Here is a 16,453-nt window from a genome sequence, read left to right on the forward strand (position 1 = left end):
AAAGAATTTAGAGGAGAGAAAAGATTATTATTACTCTGGAGCTGATTGTAAATATTAGATGAAATGCATATCAGTTATTACACACCTGATAGCTGCAGACACTGTGGAGGAAGTTAAATTTGGAGATACATGTGTAAGTTATCAAATGAAACAAGGAAAGTTTACATTGGAAATGAGCTTATAAAAAGGACATTGGTATAGTCTTTTGGGCCGTGGAGTGGATTATCAAAGTGCTAATCCAGTGGCTTAATACATTTAAAATCAGTCTGTGCAAAGCAAGCATATCTGCTTATTTCCAGCTTGACCTTTTGTGAGGGATGAAGCAAGGTTGCCAGTGGTGTGGAGAATCTCTTTGCTGAGAAAGTGGCTTAAAACCAGTAAGTCGCTTAATATAATGTGCCTCAGAACAGATGAAGAAGTCCTGACGAAAATCAGGCCTCGTGTATGTATTGCCTTGGCATCCAATGTGTTAACGTGGAAGAGATTTCATCAGTCTTGCATACAGGGCTTTACTTTTCCAAAACAAAGAAATCAATCCGGTGAAACCTTCTGTATTAGCAGTAACAGAAAGCATATACCAAGGACTCCAAAATGTGCGCTCTTCCACTCCTTGCCGTGGAAGAAAATTAAATGTTTCAACACATCTAGGTTAATGTTGTTAAAATGTTTAAGATCCATGTTTAAGGCTTATCATGGATCTATAGAGTCTGTAGGCACTTAAGGTTGATGGGAACTGAATAGAGAAGACAGAGAAAGGTGAACAGTATTTTAAAATCTGCTCTGAAGACAAATGTGTCATGTGTCTATAGATGAAGTGTGGTAGCTATTGCAACCAGGTGTTTGCAAATTGTCCACGTAAAGTCCAAATCAGGTTACTGAAGAAAGGAGTATTTTGGAGGCACTGAACCCCAGGAAGAGCCATAGTGAGCCGGACCAAAGCTTCTTCTCGCCCATCGGCCTATCCCTGGTGCCAAATCGTCCTTTGCTGTCCCAGAGATCACTTGTTTTCTCTACTTTTTTTTTCTTTTCCCTTAGACATTCCCTGCTTCCCAAGAGGGCTGCAAGGGTTTGAAAGAGGTGGGCTGATGCTGTCACTAAAAGCAAAATCAAGCATGGACGGTGGCCAATACCAAATGCCTTGAGAAAACTGAGAACAGGGCATATCTCTAGCAACACTCCCCCAGCATATTCTTCCAAACTCAAGAATTTTCTTAGCCAAAAACGGCATTTTTCCATTTAAGAGCCCTTGATGGATTAGGACACCCTCCCTCCCCCCGCAAGAATTTCAGTTCTTTCTTGAACTTTTGTAAACTTTTAGCTTCCACAGCACCTTGTAGTATTAAGTTCTGCAGTTTAGATGCGGATTATGGGAAGAAGCATCTCAGCTTGTTGGTTTTGAACCTGCTGCAATGCATTCTGGTGTGCCCCAGTAATTCTGCTGCCTCCTAGTAATGCACTTTTCCAGGCGCTTGGTACTTTTTCCTGCAGTGTTTCCAGTGCATATTGTGCACTTTGTGACTTCTAGTAAAGTCTGCTGGTCCAGGCAACACCTGCTGCCAGTGGTTGTGATGGAAACTGTTCTGCCAGGATAGGTATCCTCTCGGGGCCACTGGTGGCTGGGGTTGGGAAAACCTTCATAGAAGCTTATCATGATATTTCCCAGATTTCCTCAAACTGTTGACTTAAAAAGATAGCTAATGAGTTGTGATGCAAAGGGGAAGCACTGCTGGGTCTGGAAACAACTGAAGAGATAGGAATGAGGGAATTGAAATTGTAAATATTGAATCTTACGGAAAGAGTTATTTAGATTAGTGAAAGCTGGAGAAGTTGTGAGAGAAGGCAACAAACTAAATAAATAAGCAGCATAATTGCAGATGAAAATAATTAAAACATCCACTAGAGGGAATACTTTTAATTATTCACCTCATTTATTGCAAATTCAACTTAGGGCAAAAAGAGCTTGTGTATCATTATGGACATACGTGCAAACAAAATGTTACACGGAAAAAATTGAGTGAGATCCAATAGTGTGATGGGTATTTTCACTTGAGGTACAATATTTAATCCTGGTCTAATTTGGGGCAGGCAGGGAATAAAAAAGAAGTATTAAAAAACAGAAACGATGTACAAGTAAGTGATGCAAGGGATCAAAGGTCTGGGAAGACTTCCTCTGGAGAGATGCTGAAGACACCTAGAGTGTTTAGTGAAATATGTTCAATGTATAAAGTTGAATAAGAATGTAAGAAATTCAGACCTGGTAGAAAGATCATACTGAATATGTTCATAGGAATTCGTGAGTAATGTCTTGAATTAATTGTGGTGGAATTAAAAGAGATAAAAAGATACATTTGCGTAAGTAATGAGAGAATTTACTGCCTGATTGGAGTTTCTTTAAATAAATATAAGAAACTTTTTTGTCATGGAGAACTAGAAAATAACTACCGTGTTTTATTAGCATAGATATGTTTGCACCTTCTCTGAGTTGTGTATGCTGATCACTGTCAGAGGAGAGAGAATGTGCCAGGCTGACCCCGATTTTGCCTACTGTGGACACTGCCAGTGCTCATCAGCTTGTGAGAAAGTTCACATGAGCCCTAAACTGTAAAGGTAAGAAGAAATAAACCTGAGGGAGAACATTTGTGCTTGAGAGGAAGAGGAAAGATCCCTAGCGCTCCAAAGAGTGCCCAGAAGTTTGGGAAGTTTTGGGTCAGTTCCCCGCTCAGATCCAAGAGTGCTGTCAACCCCTGAAGCGCCCTTGGTCCACCACCGCTTCAGTACTTACCAGCATTTATCTAGATGGAACAGCTGTTTTTGGTAGGAGTGATCTCCTGCTGAGATCTTCCTTCAGATCCAGACAGACCTGAACATTTTAAGGTTCAGAATATTTTAAAACATAGATTTTCAGGTTTTTTTTTCTTTTTCTGAAACATTGCTGTAAAATATTTATTAACTGAAATTGTTTTGTATATGTGGAAAAGAACTGGTTTCACTGTAACTTCCACCAGAGAAAGGAACGATGCACCCAAAATAGCTTTGAGCTCACATGCCTCAATGAGCAAACTGTCATCTATTTTGGGTCTTTCCTTGTTTGAATTGTCCAACTTTGAATAAATGAGTTAATACAGGAGAGGGTGGTAGAGAAACTGTATGTGTCTCATGTTAGGGCACTTCCTGAGAATGGGAGAGAAAAGTTCAAATTCTGCTTCAATTAATGTTTATTTATATGAGATGGAATAGATCCCGAAAGAGATATGACAGATCCACCCCCCAGACAGGTCAGTGGTCTGGGCTTGATGGGGAGGCAGAGCTTCAAGTCCTTGGATTTTTTCTTCCAGAACCTGACATTTTTATCAGCCCCAAAACAAATTTGAGGTCTGCAAACTATTAAGTTTAAGTATGAAGGCAACTCTGAAGTTGTCTGGTCAGTTAGAGAAGTTCAGAGATTTCTAACGCAGTGTATTTATGGGTGCATTGGGAATGCCCGCATAACTACTTATTAAGCAGTTATTGTTAAGCAGCTGTTTTGTATCTCATTTTTACTTCTTCCTTAGGCTTATCAAGAATAACAGGCGTTGAGGATTACAGCCTTTAAAGTATATTTCATTTAATGAAGTGATTTTCATCTGGTGTCCTTGTCTTTAAACTGACCTGTTAAACGAGGTAATAAAACAAGAGGGAATATCTCTTTGGAAAGAGAAAAATCTTCATGGTTGTTTCTGGAGGCGATCCAAAGCGGTCGGAGGAGGAAAAGTTGAGCGTTGTGGCCTCTTTGCTTCCAGCAGCCGGGCTCCTTGGCAGGCTTCCGCTGTGCCTTTCCTCACCCACCTCCAGCCTTCATTTCAGAGACATCCTGCACCATTTTCTTCAGTTTGCGCCCCTTGTTACCTTTGATAATTCCTTTGCAATAGTAAGGTTCAGCTCTGTCAGGCTCCTTCCCTTCTGCTCTCTTCTGTCTCTCCTTCCACCTCCTTTCTCAGAATCCCTTTTATAAAATTGAATTCAGAGTATATCCTTATTAATTGTAGAAGCCATAAAAAGGGTCACTGAGGAAAGAGTTTCCTTTTCTTCTTCTTCTTTTTTCTTTTTTTTAATTCAGGAGACTAGCAGTTTAAAAATATTACTATGGATTTGAGAAAATGGAACAGTTAACCTCAGTAAGCTCATATGTTACATATAGACTTCAACTGTTACTGTTTTTACTCTGCTTTTGTGAGACTATTTTAGAGTGTGCACCCAATATAATAATAATAAGTGTATTCAGGTTCTAGGAAACATACGAAAAACCATAAAATTGATTGGCTAGTACAAGCTTGCTTTCTTCAAAACTTTTAAGAATCGCTGAAAAGATTTTCTGTCCCTAAGTCTGCAAATATATATGCAAAAAGCTTCTCTAGTGTTTGCCCAGAGATCAGCTTCGAGGCTATAGTAGCCTTAAATTAAGGAGAACAGAAAACGTTTTCCCACATGTAGCGTTGTCTCTTCTGTCTCTGCTGTACTGCCATAGCATCTGTCCGAAACTGGTTTTGCCCAGGTTGAAACTGCTAGCGATAAATGGTGATGGCCTGAGGATTTTCCATGCTTGTTTGAGCTGAAAATAAGATAACAAAAAATTATTGTCTAATCTGGATCTATTCCCTGATCATAATGTAGCTCATAGGGTAAACACTCGTGCTGGTATCACCTAGAAAGTTTATTCCCCAAAACCCAGGAGCTGAAGTGGACTGTAAGAAGGTAGGAAGAGCTTAACCCAGTGTTGTTCCCAAAGAAGGTACCTTTTGAAATGACAGCTTTAAACTGTTGTACCTGAATCTGTCAATCTTGATTGCCATGGAGGAGAGCCCAACTGTCTGCACAGTGTTTTTAGGGGAGCAGCTATCTCACCATTTTGAAATACAGAGGTTGGTCAAAGTTTTTTCATCACAAAACTATCCTGTTGGGGTATCTCAGGTTACCCCCAACCAAGTGTACCAGGAAATACTGCAGCTTGGAGTAGAGCGTTCTTGGATACCTGACAGTAAAGGCAGACTTTTTTCCAGCTATCTTTGTTAGATGAATGAATTTGCAAGTATTAAAGGTTGATTCTTCCCTTCCCTCCACGCCTTATGATCCACAGAGGCAAACATCTTTATCTAAAATATTTTCCAAAAGCAGCATCGACCTTTAATCGAAATCAAACCACTAGACTTGTAGTTTCCCTTTCCAGGACATTGTTTCACTATGGGAACACTACTTGCATATCTTAGGTGCCGTGATGTTTTTGTGGTTCAGTTGGATGTGGGGGCATGGGATGTAGAAGACTATGGGGGGAATGTCTAGGCTTTGATAATTAGTCCAGAGGAGTTCCATTTCCTGTGGTGTGTGTCCATGAGGGTTGCATTTTGTATCCAGGCAGATTTTTATTTTATTTATTTATTTATTTATTTATTTATTTATTTATTTTTGCGGAGAAGCTTGAGGGAAACTATGGGTGGTCCCATTCCACAATTGCATATTTACAAAGCACTCTTTCTTCAATGTGACATTTTGCTGGGGACAGTTGAGCAATGTCGTTTAGTAAAAATCACACTTTCCTGAAAGTTTACCAGTCTCTTGCAAGCATTAATATGCAGCAAAGATATTCTGAAGTAATAATACTTACTGATTAAAAAAAAGAATCTTCTTTTATTGGGAGCTCGTGATTAGAAGTATATGACTATGGCAACTAATCCTTCAAGTTCCCTATCACATCAGCTCATATTTACACACAGTCCCATAAATGAGCTTCTCCTTTCTAATCTCTTCTGTGACAGAAGTGAGTTTGAAGTATCTCTAGTAGGGTACTCCACTCTTGACAACATGGCCCCTATGACAGATAGATAAACAGAAAGAAAACACCGTTGATTCTTTTTCTTTATTCTTTAGGAGCCCTCCTCCCCTGCCCCAGCATCAGCAAAAGTGCCTGCAGAGAAAAAGCGAGCGATAGGCAATAAAAACACGACATCTGGTTTTTATCTTGTGTTTAGCATGAAGGAAGTGCTTGTCCTGGTTTACTTCCTCCTTGATTTCAAGGTCACTGGAGCATCTCTCTTATGAGGAAAGGCTGAGAGAGCTGGGCCTGTTTAGCCTGGAGAAGAGAAGACTGAGAGGAGATCTTATCAACGTGTACAAGTATCTGAAGGGAGGGTGTCAAGAGGACGGAGCCAGACTCTTTTCAGTGGTGCCCAGCGACAGGACGCGAGGCAACGGGCCCAAACTGAAACACAGGCAGGTCCATCTGAACATGAGAAAAAACTTCTTCACCGTGAGGGTGACAGAGCACTGGCACAGGTTGCCCAGAGAGGTTGTGGAGTCTCCTTCTCTGGAGATATTCAGAACCTGCCTGGACGCAATCCTGGGCAACGTGCTCTAGGTGACCCTGCTTGAGCAGGGGGCTTGGACTAGATGATCTCCAGAGGTCCCTTCCAACCTCAACCATTCTGTGATTCTGTGATGATCTATCGCTATTCCTTGACTCTGCAGAGCTAGTGAGGCAGCACATTTCTAAGCTCTTCTGAGGAAAGTTACTGCTCATCAGTAGCAGAGGCTGTCTCCTTGAGCTGCTCAGCCAGCTGTGTCCCTGTAGTTTACATGTTTTTGAGACATGAAGATGATGGTAAGAAAACAGGCAGCAAAAGTTCCAGATGAATCAGATTGGTTGTGTCATAAATAAAGAGTTTTTGACTTACAGTGTTATGAGAAACGGTGAGATTTTTGTTGCCGTGACCATTATAGTTTCAGTAAAATCTCAGTCAGTGGACTTTTATTACTATTTTTAATATTTTGAAGGGCAGACAAATAGGCAAGTCCCAGCAGTTATTGCCAGACTTGAGTCCTCATCTAATGAGAAGATAATTTATTGATAAAAGCATGTCTATTCAGGCTAAAAAGTCTGATTCTCTAATTGTCAAATGTAACCTAAAGCAGATAAACACTCCATCTTTTCCGGTGGAAGTCAGGTGGGAAAAGGCTTTGCGGTGCTGTGAGGAAGTGGCGTGTCTAGAGTGGTGAGACAAATCTGAAATACAAAGTACTGCAACTTTGCAGGACTTGTTCTTTGTCGTCCTGCTGCTCTTCTGCCCACCTGAGGTATGTCCAGGAGATCTAGGGGAAACATGTTTGTAGGTGAGGTGGTATCTTTGTTGAGGTGATTGGAAAAAATGCATGAATTTTGTGCACCGATTCCCTTTATTGACTTACTGAGCCATAGCAAGCCACATGAAATGCATAAATAGACACAAGTGCTCTTAAAGAATCTACTATTTTAATGGAATAGACTGCTTGAGAGAAAAAGATAGTTCATATCTAGTTTAGTGGGTAAGTATTCCGCAGTTTCAAACCTATACAAGACCAAAATCTTGACAACTTAATCTGTAGACATTTAATAGTGCTTATTTCTCACCATGCACCTGTTTTTATGCAACTTGGATATCAGATCAATAACATCTTTTATATATTAACCTGTTTCTATCAGTAAAATTCTTTTCTTTTTTCCCTCCCTCACAGTTTCTTCTGTGTTGTTCACATCTCTAGTGGACATTTTTGTCTAGCTTGACTTCTGCTTAGTTCTTCTTATCAACGCTCTCCAGGGTCTTATTTTATAATTCATTCAAGCGTTTTTAGGTTTCTTTGCCAGCAGCTTAGTTCCACGTTGTTTGAGATGCAGCCCCATCCTTCTGCATAAGCTTACATTTTCCCAGAAAGACTCACTGTGTTCTCATTTGTATACTAACACTGTGGTTATATCTACTTCACCAATTATGTAAGAAATAATCTTGTCAGAAAAAGCTATATATACATATACATATATATACACATACATACACACACACATATATATATATAAACCCTATATATGAGCATTCCACTCAATTACTTGTCAAGTAGCTATCGGAGCCTGTAATACCCTTTTATCAGCAGTACTGGCAGATAACTTGTCCATGGGTATATTCCCAGAAATGCCTAGAAGTTTGAGTTCCTGCCCCATGACAAAAAGCCTCATCAAGCGGTGCTGGTTCCCTATGAAATGGGGATATTACAGGCCTCTGCAGATCAGCTTCCATTTAGCCATCTGGACTGAGGAGCTACATAAGGAAGCAATGTTCAGAGATCCTGAAAGAAGCATTTCTGTACCTTTCCCTTTTACTACCGGTGGTTTTTGGCTCAAGGTTTTGTGAGCACCATTTCTGATACGCGGCATTTTTATGTAGGCAAGTGTTTGAGAAGACTCTTTCAGACCACGCTTAATTTTTACAAAGAAGGAATAATCCATATTTTTTGTTACCTGAACAGCAAGCCTTTCTGGCATGCTGATGCTTTGGTTCAACATGCTGCCCCTGAAGCATCTGTTCTGTTTGTGGTTAGGGTACATCAGTATTCGGAGAAGTTTTTCACTACTTCTGCAATAATATGTTCTCTCGTAACATTGATCTGCATGGTTATGCGTTGCTTGATAGCTGGTCAGCTACCAGCCATATTCTCCTGGAAGCTCAGTATGTCTGATGTAAAGCACAGTAGAAAATTAGGTATGATTTTTTAGAAATGAGAGCATGAAACTTGCAACTAGGAAGCATTATCAGCAAGCTACGCAGCGGGTTTGTGGCTAAAGTGTTGGAATGGGACTCTGATCTTTGTTCAGTTCTTTTCCCCGCGGTGGTCTGCCATGTAGCTGTAGGCAGGTTAATTATTTAAGCTACGTGTGTCTTAATTTTCCATTTCTAATACCAAGATGAGTATAGAACTGTTGGCATTTACTGTTTTGCTTCTTGTATATTTATTTACCTTATAGTCTTTCATCCTGCAAAGTTTCACTCTTATTTACTGCATTATATAAGTGCCGGGACTGGCACAATTAAATTTTGTGTCATTTGATCATGATGCTATCGTAGCACAGATTATGACAGAATTTTGGGTCCAGCGTCAGAAATACTTTTTTTGCATTAGTGAGATAAGAGTTTCTGAGTTGTAGTCTATTCAAATGCATCATGAAAATTCGTAGTTGGAGTGTTGGGGCTCTTAAAACCTGCAAACTGTGCAATGCAAAACATTGACTGAAGCTTAAGATAAATGCGACCTCTGTCACCGCTGACTACTAGTCTTTGTTTCCAGTAGGCTTCTGGAAAAAGCCGTAGAGCTCGGAAATTATGACACACAGGCTGTAGCTATTTCTTCCTTGGCTGCTAAAGCTCTCCCAGAAGGGAGTTAACATTGAGAATTCCTTCACATTGTTTCCGGGCTGTCAGCTCTTACGGGCTTTGCAAAGATGATGGTGGAGAATCGAGCTGACAGTCTTGCAGCCCTCTGGTTTTTTTGACCCTGGCAATGTGTTTTTAGATACGATTATGTTTAAGTTTTTGTTTAGATTCAACTGGATCCCTCCACACAGATCTGTGTACTGTTGCCCATCAGCACTGTTGGTTTGCCTTGGACCCTATCTAGGAGGAAGGAGAACGGTGATTTTCTTCCATTACTGAAGGGGCCCAAAGGTAGTTAGTAAGCAGAATCTTCTCAGTCTCAAGAGTCCTTTTGGGCTTGATTTACTTGCCCACGCATGTGTTTAGCACCACATTCGATGCTCTTGGATACCAAAGACATCTGCATAGCACTGGCAGATAAGACACAGGACCTGTGTTCTTCTAGAGCATCGTGGGCCAGGTGGTTACCGCACAGCATCTCGGGTACCGCTGGGGGCAACACATGGACAACCGAACTGAGCTCTTTATACCTGGGACTCCAGCGATGGGATTTGGCTCCAAACTATAGACTGCTACACGTAGTCAAAAATATTAAGCCTAGGTGTTTCTGTGTTCATGAGTGTCCGAGCTGCCGTTATAGTCAATGGAGAGCTGATCAGTGAAGTCTGGAGGGTGGCTCAGCTGATCAAATACAGGCAGTCTGTTGAGGGAGAGCTGAATGGTCCACCATGGTGACTGCATCTCTGTTGACTGTAACAAGAGCTTAGCTAGCAGCTTACAGCTGGACACCCATCTGCAGGGGTCCGTGGTCTGGACTGGGTTCCTTCCCCAGCTCTCAGTTCTCCCTCTCTCTTTGGATCCTGATGCTGATCCTGGTGGGAGACAGGTGAGAATGAGCTGCCACATCTCCCGTACTAGCTTTGGGCTTCTTTCTTCGTGCCTGGGTGGTGTGATGGTGTCTGAAACAGCCCAATCAGCCTTAAAGAGCCTGTTTTAATGGGCATTCCTACTTCCTCTAAATAAGAGGAAGACGCCTAAGAAGGTTTTTCTCTTTCTTTATGTATCTAGATTACAGCTGTTTCTTTTTGAACATGTAACTTGCCATACTCAGCCATTTCTTTTGGAATAAATAACTGTGCTGCCATGCACACTGCTGGGGTATTGCGCTTCATGGAGTGCATGTGAAAACCACTTAGCCAGTACCAAGTACAGTCATTAACCAGTGTTTTTCCTCAAAGGCAATGTTGTTGCATGGTTTGCCCTGGTTTTCAGTTTCTTTTCAGGTGAAAATTCAAGATTTTGATTTTGACTCATTTCCTCTAGCTGTTATGGTTCCAACCGCCTTAAGAACATCAGGTGAGATTAGCTGCAGTGTTGAACTGAACCATCGGCAGAGTTCAACAAAAGCAGGACTGGTATTTTGAAGTTTCCCTTAATATTAGAAATTATTCACCCTTACAGTATGACCTATGTTGCTTGCCAACCCTGTTGGCAAATTATAAGGATGTATCTATTATTCAAGTTTTCCCGAAGGTGAGAGAGATGAATCTTCCTAATTTTGGATGGCTTGTTTTGGGTTATATGTTGACATTTTCCATTCCTAAATTTGCATATGTCTTGTAAAAATAAAAATATAAAATTTAACTACTGTTGAAAATGGATTCATTCTTATTTATGTAATAACTGCATAATTAATTCCATGGTTATAGAAGGTTTATATGATGGTTTGAAGAGGCTGGTTTTTGCACTTCAATCCTCTTGTCAGGTCCAATGTTTAGGATACTGAACTGATGTGTTTTGAGGTTTGAGCATGAAAATATTGACTCAACTGTCTATTCAGTTGTTCTCATAAGCCTCAAATGTTCATAACAATCATGAACATTAGCTGTTTTGATTCTTGGCTTAAGGCTGTGTGACCCTGTTTTTATAGATGCAGACACACAGAGCTCCAGTTTAGCCTACAGAGAGCTATGAGAGTTCAGTATAACTGAAAATTGGACCCTAGATAGCTCCTGGACGCACTGCAGAACTTGAAAATCTTTGTCCCATCAATCTTCTAAAAATGAACGATGCAAACTCTTCTAATCTATTATGTCAAATCAGTACAAGTGCAGATCTTTATAACCTAATGGTTTTATTATTTGTTTAATTTCCTAACGTGCATTTCTGTGATTTTACAGGTTTTAGCTGATGCTGTTGCACGCTTGGTTGTAGATAAATTCAGTGATTTGACAGAAAATTTCACATCTCCACGTGCACGGAGGAAAGTCCTTGCTGGAATTGTGATGACAACAGGCAAAAAAAAAAAACCCACACACCCACCCACACCATTTTAACTGCTTAAATACCAGAACTCTGGATGTATTCTAAGAAACCGTATCTTTTCTTCACTCAACCAGTGTTGAAATATATTACTATTTAATCTTCAAACTGTTGTATTTAAGGCACTTGGATCTTGGTTAAATGTGATTACAAGAAAATTCTACCTGCGAATACTTCTATTTCAACAAAGTTCCTATATTCTGTACAGGTAGAGATGTCTGAGACTTCTGAGATATTTGAGACTTCTAATTGAGACTTCTGAGATAAATCGTATTCTATAAAACACATGTATCTTTTGAAATGAATTATGCACCTTTTTGGAAATAAATGTAAACATAACAATCACCACATTAGTCACATAGACAGTATCTTCTGTTTTGGCATATAATGTTATAAATTATGCTTGCTTTCCAAGTCCTTAGGACTTTGCGCTTTATTTAGTTATTCTTGCAATATTTCTTTCTTGGTGCTTAGTGTCTCGGTCATTTTAGTAAAAATACTTGCTGAAAGCAGCTTCTGTTTCAGCAGCTGACACTAGTGTGCACGTACAACCAGCAGCAAGGTTATGCTTTTGTGATTGCTCACATGAGATCTGTGCTCTGCCAGATCACTTGGATCAAAAGTGAAATTCCACCATAAGCTGATCTGCATCCGTGCTGCTGCTGAATTTTCCTTATGTTAAGATTTATCCTTGCCTTTAGTCCAGTTGGTCACTTGATTGGACTGAAGTTCATTTTGGACCTGTCATGAAATACCCTATTAGCTGCACAAGTCAGAGCAAGATCTCCTCTCCCACCATGTTTGAATTGTCATTTTTATTCTTCTCCTCCTTCTTGGAAGAAATGAGATTGCTTTATAACAAAGGATAGTCCCACAGACTGCTTCACAGAATTTTTGAGGTATCCGGGAGCTTTGGCCGCATCCCCATTTAGGATGCACTAAGACTTCTTGCAGTTGGGGCAGTTCATTCGTGGTTATTCTTGTCCTCTTTGTAGGCTCATCATAGTCTTTTTCAGGCCTCTGGGATTCACACTTGTGTGCATTCAGGAGGCTGCTGCTGTGAAGGCAGTGCTCCTTGGGCTCTCAGTGCTGACACCTCTTATCTGGGTTTCCCCAGGACCTGAGCAGGTCCAGTACTCCTGCTGGCATCTCAATGGGCTGCATTTGTGAATCCACCTGACAAGCACGTGGAACCGGCAGAAGGGCTGATGGCTTCACTGTGCAGAACCTAATGGAGAGCGGTGCGCGTGTGTTAGCAAATTGGGCATTGCTTCTGTCAGAGTGAAGGTTTTGTACAGATTGCTGCCAGTAAAGTTATTTTGTACTGGTTCAGCTGCTTTGCCTCACGTGGCTATGACGTTTTCGGTCTGGTATTCTGCATCCTAACCATAAGCCTCGGAGACTACACTGGTAAATGCAAGAAACTGCTTGAAAGCCTGGCAAGTCTAAGAGAAGGAAACTTGATGGGTTTGACCATTTCTAAAATTAATTTAAAAAACACTGAATTATCTTTAGTGCCAGAAGAGATCATTCTGCCCTAACCTTTATGATGTCCCAAATTCTCATGAAGTATTATGTGATCCAGAAAGTAAGGGGTTCGGTTTTAGTACAGGTGCTTAAACATAAGCTCACCAAAGATCCCTTCTACGCACATACTTTGTGCTCCAAGTAAATACAAAGTATAAGTGGGGTAAAACTGTTCCCCAAAGTCTGTCCAGTGAGACATTGCTAGTCCCTCATCCTGATGATCTATCTGTGAAGAACATGCTGTAGTTTTATTTTAGATTATTGTATAATGTTGAAAAAGTTGTTACTGTAATTACAGCCCTGTGTCCAAGATTCCCAGAGGAGCCATGTGCCCAAAGAACCAAAAGCCTTAATTAACATGTGACTACATTTTGATTAACTGAAGAAATAGCTTTGCACATTATTAGAAAACGGCTTTGTATGGATGTGTTAAGTGTCTGGGGAATCCCTAGAATTAGGTGACCCTGACGCCCAGCCTTAGAGAACAGCTTCCCCTGACATGAGACACTGAATATCCCGAACAGGAATGCCGTTGGCCATGATGGCTCGTAGCAGGGGAGCCTGTACCAGCTTGTGCTGCCGAGGGCCAGCAGGGCAACTGCTGAAGTTCTCGTAATGTCACTGTTCCCTTCATAAATCTCCACCTGGATTTGTTCTGTTCCCTGTGTTAGACCTCAGAAAAACGCTAGGAAATTTCTGCACGAGTTCAAGGTTTTCAGATTAAAAATAGCCTCTGCAAAGCCACAGTGAACACACAGAGAAGAGAGGTACCTGTCGCTACACGGGGGCATCAGGATGACTTGGGCTGAAGACTTTGTCCGATACTTTCATTTCGCTCGGCCCCTTTCTTTTCATTTGAAAGTGCCAAGTTTTTGATCTGCTGCGTGTTTTATTTGAACATTTCTTCTCTTGGCTGTTTGGTAAATAACAAAAAAGTAAATTCTATCAAAATGCCAGCTGACTAAAATGAACCTTGAGCTAACTAAGCTACGTTTCTCTAGATAGTGACTCTAGTAAGTATTTGGCAGAAATATATGCTTAGAAAATACAAAGGCTGTATGTTTCGCTACAATATCTGGGACCAGACTCTCCCCTGGAGCTGGTACATATCACGGACGAGTCCCACCAGGGAGCTGGTTATGGCTTCTTGATTCTCAAGTGACTAACCATGGCCCCTTCCACACGTTAAGCTTTATTTCTACTGATTTTGAGGTGGTGAAGCACCTCCCCATCTCTCCTCCTTGGTTTTATCTCAGCCCCATAGGAGGGCAAGCTGGGCTCGTATTCATTTTTGCGAAGGCTGTACTTCGGTTAGGATTTATTTCATCAACAGTGACAGCTCAAACAACCCGTCCTGTTCCGTGCCACTCATCCCCTTACTAATTACTTGTTCTGCCCCGTATATTGGCACTGCCATAGGGCAATCAGGTGGTGAACAGTACTAGGGCCCTGAATTGCATTCAAAACAATGGCTATCTTCCCCATCCAGCTCACCGCATGTTTGCCCAGAGGTGTGCCAGCAGTACAGGAGTGCGAACAAGCCGCTCCAGAGCCAGAGCTGGCACAGCTGTGGATGGGACGTGCATCACATCTGGCTCTACACTGTAGCAGGCTCCCTCTGTATAGGCACCCCTAGGAACTGAGCTCATATTAAGGGGAGGATCCTAAGCCTTAGGTGCCTAAAGTCCGGTTAAATCTGTTTTGGGGTCGGTGTGTAGAATGTGGTTTCTCGGCTTTTACTTACTCTAATAACTATTCTGCGGCAGGAAGATAGCAGAGGGCATTTGGCAGGGCTGGCCGCTTTCTGCCTCTGCTGATCAAGCATTGTGAACTTCGAAGGAATTAGCGTGTGGCTTGTTGGGGCTTTTTGCTCTGTTTTGCTAGAGGGATGTAACATTTTGGACCTGCCTTTCTGAATTCTTCATACAGCTGACCTCTATTTTTTGTGACAGAGACAGTTTTCTGACTATAAAACACAAAATATTTTTAAAGATTTCACATCTAGTTGTTCTGTGCAGAATTATTTAACATCAAGGACTATATCTCTAGAAATATTATACTGCTGATAAGCTTTGCAGCGGTTTAAGCATTTAATCTTTCTTCCTACTGTAGTTCTACCTTTCCTGTTCTTGGCTTAATACCCAATCAAAATGTGTTGTTTTTTAATAAATCAGTGCCTTTTAATAAGACAAATTTCTAAAATCACAGTGGATATCTGCATATGTAGCCAAGAGGTATGTGCTGCAAGCTAGCGGGCCAACCGTGTCTCAGAAAAAAGCAGTGTCTTTGGAGTTCAGACTTTAATATCTCTTCCTGAAGCAGCAATGTTTTCCTTGCAAGTTTTCAATTTCTAACTAGTCTGAACTCCGAAATGAAGAACTCACGTGAACCATAGACCATGCTGGTATAGGCGCAGGGAGGATAGGTCTGACTGAAGCTTTTGCTATAAAGAAAGTATTGGAAAAAGAACCAATTTTTTTGAAAGGAAAACGCAGAAAGAAGCATTGTTTGAATTTTGCGGGAAGAAATCTCTTGCTAGAATGACTGTGATTTTTAATTGCCGAAATTAAAATTTTGAAATTTTGTTTTGCAGGTACAGATGTGAAAGACGCTCTGGTAATAAGTGTTTCTACAGGAACAAAATGCATCAATGGTGAATATATGAGCGATCGTGGTCTTGCATTAAATGATTGCCATGCAGAAATTGTATCTCGCCGGTGCCTGCTTAAATTTCTATATACTCAACTTGAGCTTTATCTAAGGTAAGCTTAACAAAACGTGTATTCAACTAGGTGTGAACCTGGGGAGGGAAGCGTGGAAAAAAGTATTTGGGAATCTTTTTGTAAGCTATAAACATGTAAATCAAAATAATCTGGGCTAGCAAATATGTGATGTTTCATTTCCTGATAAGTCTCTAAAAGTTCACTGGGAACATCGAGGGCTCTCTCTTTCTTGTCTCTAGTGTCTCTTCATTTTGTTATTTCTAATAACTGTTAGAGTTATAACCATGTCTAGACATACTGTAATCATTTTAATGTCTATTGAGACTGAGCAGTTTACATTACTTATGTGTTTATTTCAGTTTTGACTATAGCTTTCTTCTCTATTTCAGCAATAAAGAAGATCAGCAAAAATCCATTTTTATCAAATCTGAACGCGGCGGGTTTAAACTGAAGGAGAATGTGCAGTTTCATCTCTATATCAGTACGTCTCCTTGTGGCGATGCTAGGATTTTCTCACCCCATGAAGCAGCACAAGAGGGTATGACAGCAATCATATTAAAGCTGTGGAGTCTAAAGCGTATTTGATCACATACAAGTGGCACAGTTAGAGCTTAGGTGTCTTCTTTCCTTTTTGTGTAGATGTGTGTTAGAAAAAGGTCTCTCCAGAAAATC

The 16,453-nt window shown here is 40.8% G+C and overlaps 1 pseudogene; it reads left to right on the forward strand.

Moving 5' to 3' along the window:
- Window positions 1–16,453, forward strand: part of LOC136996618 (double-stranded RNA-specific editase 1-like) — a 29,523-nt pseudogene that overhangs the window by 12,396 nt on the left and 674 nt on the right.

Source organism: Apteryx mantelli, unplaced genomic scaffold, assembly GCF_036417845.1.
Source record: "Apteryx mantelli isolate bAptMan1 unplaced genomic scaffold, bAptMan1.hap1 HAP1_SCAFFOLD_61, whole genome shotgun sequence".
Classification (NCBI taxonomy): domain Eukaryota; kingdom Metazoa; phylum Chordata; class Aves; order Apterygiformes; family Apterygidae; genus Apteryx; species Apteryx mantelli.